We start from the raw sequence: 4,034 nt of genomic DNA, 5'->3' as shown, positions 1-4,034 counted from the left end.
TCCTCTCAACACAGCTTGAGGAAATGTCTACCATAAACACTTGGACCACAAAATCGTTTGAAGTCGAAAAGTTCACGGGCGAGGAAAAGAAGAAAGGTTTCTTGGATAGGTTGTGCGTTAAGTCACAGACTTCAAAGTTGAGAGACTATTTCATGTGGAGGATTGTGTATGGTGAGGAATTGGTTTCATAAGCATGCTTTGAATACCATGATAATGTTCAACATATCCAACTCTACAAAAGAGAATAAATTGAGTCAGCATTAATGAGGCAACAGAAAGATCGAGCCGTGTTTTGGTTGAATGCACGGCATGATCAAATGAGGGAGAAGTCTAAGCCAAAGCAAAGTGGACAAAAGGAATCGATGTAAACATCAAACACAATGTAGCAAAGGTGAATGATGGGGTGATATTATCAACATTGAACTTGGAGCCATATCATCAACATCATCAACATCATAGTTCCATTGGAAAACATGCACATGATACCTATGTGATGATTGTTAGGATAAATGTCGAGATTTTTAAAATTGATGACGATGAGTCTAGTCAAGGTTGATATATATAAAATTAGACACTAATTTAACTTAATATTTTAATCTAATTAAGATGTATATCAAATCCATTATATATCGTTCCAGTTCTTTAATCTTTGATAATATATGATTATTTCTTAATCATCTTTCTATCTCAATCTCTCCTATACATAAATATTTTTAACAATAAAAGAGAAGTCAATATTTAAATTTATTTGAGCAAGCTTAAATAAATGACAAAATTGGCCAAATCATGATTTGCATTGGGGAATCATTAACTTGCTCAACCCACGTTGCATAATTAATCTACTCACCAAAAGTATGTTTTGGGCTCGTAGAAGTCATATACAAGACATCATAATTTCGACAAAAAGAACAGTATAATACTTTAAAGGCTAATTGTTACAATAAACAATCTAAGGAAAGATTTTGTAGTTGGCAGAAAACTACATAATCCAAGTAACCGCCAATTTCTCGATATATGAAATAGTATAATGGGCTCGGCCATGTACTTGTCCGACCATATTACATTTACTATTATGATTTATAGCAAGGGGATTTTTTTTTATATAAATATGCTTAATTCATATGGATTGAGGAGTTAAAAGGAACCAAGAACCAATTATTATCTCTATTTGTAAAAATATTTTTTTGAGTTAAATGTTCACCCCCAATCAAGGATCGACATGTGATAGCATAATCAACATTAGGAGATTAGGGCCTCAAATAATAATTAACTATATGTACATCACCCAAATATAAAATATCTCTAAAATATTTCACAAATATCATGAAATATTTATTCTGGATTGGAGGTTAGTTATTATTTATGATAGTAGATAAGATTTTTTGGAAATCTCTTTATTCTATTAAGGAAAATCCTCTATTCGGTTGAGGAAAATCCTCCCTCTATAAATAGGAGAGGGACATATTAATGTATTTAAGCTAAAGCTTCTTCAATAATTTTTTTTATCTTTTATTCTCTTATCTTTTATTCTTTCTATCATGGTATCAGAGCTTTCGCCATAAAGACCACTTTCGCCATAAAGACCACTTTCGCCATAAAGATCACTTCTAAACATCTCGAAGTAGATCTGTTTTCCCGTCGGACTCCACCGAATCTCGGCTACTTCTCCTAGTATTTTTCACGGACGTCCTCCACTCGAGCGAGAAGTATCGCTGCTGTCGTCCTTGCCACAGTAGTTGCAGTAGCAGTGATCTGCTCGTCTCCCAAGCTGCTATCCTCTGCTTCTTCTTCCTCTGCTATAGCATTGTTATAGCTTTCTCTATTGCTATAGTTTTCTTCTCTACTGCAGCTGTCGTCGTCATCGTTGTCGTCGCAGCCATAGCAATAGCAACAGTAGTAGCAATGATCTGCTCTTGCCCTACTCACAAAGCTTCTAATTTGTAAACTGTTTGTTTTGCATCAATTCAAGATTAGTATCCTTGACAGAAGCACTATTTTGCAGGGGCATGATAGCATCTCTTATCTTCTATTCTTTCTATCAATTTACTTGACTTTTACTTTATTTTATAATTAACTTGAGCATCTAAGGGAATTCTATCCAACCATGATCTTCATGTAGATTGGCATCAGATCGGATGAATCCCCTTGATTGCTTCTAAATGTTACTTGAGCATATGAGTTGGAACCAAATTAGGCTTATTCAATTATCCCCAATATCATCTCCCAACATATGTATATCCTAGAAGTAAAAATCATATATTACGTTCTAATATCTTCGTTAAGGTGATATGTTGTTTACATTTAGAAATTTTACTATGACAAGAGAAACTTTGAGGTTGGATCTATTATTATTATTATTATATATTTTCCTCTTTTCTTTGCTTCTCTGATCCATGTTTGATGTTACATGATTGCCTTTATAAATTTTAGTATTTGTTATTTGATGTTATGAAAATAAATTAATACCAAAATTCATATATTCTCGTACTCACCAATATGCAACTGGTGAACGAGAGTTTTAAAAAATACAAATTAAGATTATAAGGTTTAAACTTCTATATAGAATGAAGATGATTAAAAAAAACTTAAGATTCAAAAAATTTCAAACTAATTAAATATTTTTCTGATAAACAAATATTTTTATAAATGGTAGCAGCACAAGATCTAGAATCTGCATGTGTGTGCCATTCTTGTGCAGGCCATACTAATTTTTTCTGTATCGTTTTAATTTTATCGGATGTCTCCGAAGAGACTTAGAATCTGCATGTAAACATGAGTAATTGATGGGAAATGCGCCAAATATGACAGCAAGAAAGAGGAAGAGACCACGTATATTGCCTATCATCGTAATATCATCATCGCGGTCATCAGCGCACGCACCAATCACAAAAAAGAGAAAAAAAGCATGTATAGTAGAGAGTTTCATGTGGACTAATGAGTGAAATGTCAGCGTTCACAAAAAGGACTAATGAGAGAGAGAGAGAGAGAGGGAGAGAGAGAGAAAAGGAAAGAGATTTATATATAAATATGATCTAAAAAAAGGTGACGATAACGCATGCATGAGTTTGCGTGGATTGACGACGGAAATGTCTCTTGCTTTCTGTTTCATTTAACGGAAGCATGCGAGGCGGTGGGCAGATGACCGGTGTGTTGGAACGGCACGCGCCCTGGCAACGGGGCCACCCGGCACTATGCATGACATCAATTTACAATCGGTGATCGTGCAATCAACTGTTGGTGAGGTAAGATCTCAAAATTAATTTATAAATTTTAAATATTAATAATAAAAAAAATATATTAAACGTCGATAAAAAAAATCTAAAATATAACTAAATTTTTTATGATATTTTGAATTAACCTCAATTCAAACACTCTCTCGGAGAAAAATACTCAAAATATCATATATGATATTTATAAAATAATTAAATCTAAAATTTTAATTTTTTTTCCTTATTATCATGATTAAATAAACTGTTCCTAATTTTTAGTTATTATGATCAATATTTGCCAATCCAACAACCATCATCAATAATTTAGAAATAGTTTGGTTGCTATAGATAACCAATAAAAATATTTTTTTAATGGCTAGTAATTGATCGACATGGAATGACCAAACATGTCTATCAAAAGCTTCTTCTTTTTTTTTTTTTTCACAAAGAAGAGGATGATATAAACTTGAAAAGTCATTCTTTATTGTCATCGGTGCGAGCACGATGGCTTATGAATTTTTTTTTTTACTTTTGATCGTCAATCTATTATGGAGAGAATAGAGTCAATCAAATCTATTTTTTGTAGAATGTTAGTGTCTCCCCCCAAAAGAAACATCATAGATCAATTTGGAGTAAAAAACTTTGAAGGGTCGTCGATAACGAGTCAAGATCATGCTTATCAAGCTACAAAATTCGCTTACGACAATTAGCCACAAAATACTCCAAAAGGAAGCTACATGTTTGTGAGCTCTAAGAGTGCGGAATGATGGAGAGGAAGTGTGTCTTCCTATATTGTAATATATCCGGTGTATTTGCGACCCCCAC

At 33.1% G+C, this 4,034-nt stretch overlaps 1 pseudogene; it reads right to left on the bottom strand.

Annotated features, from left to right (window-relative positions):
* Positions 1–2,656: 2,656 nt before the first annotated feature.
* On the bottom strand, positions 2,657–2,753 carry LOC135616020 (U6 spliceosomal RNA; annotated as a pseudogene).
* Positions 2,754–4,034: the final 1,281 nt, after the last annotated feature.

The sequence above is a fragment of the Musa acuminata genome, chromosome BXJ2-6, assembly GCF_036884655.1.
Source record: "Musa acuminata AAA Group cultivar baxijiao chromosome BXJ2-6, Cavendish_Baxijiao_AAA, whole genome shotgun sequence".
NCBI classification, from domain to species: Eukaryota; Viridiplantae; Streptophyta; class Magnoliopsida; order Zingiberales; family Musaceae; genus Musa; species Musa acuminata.
This window is presented reverse-complemented; position numbering and strand designations above follow the sequence as displayed.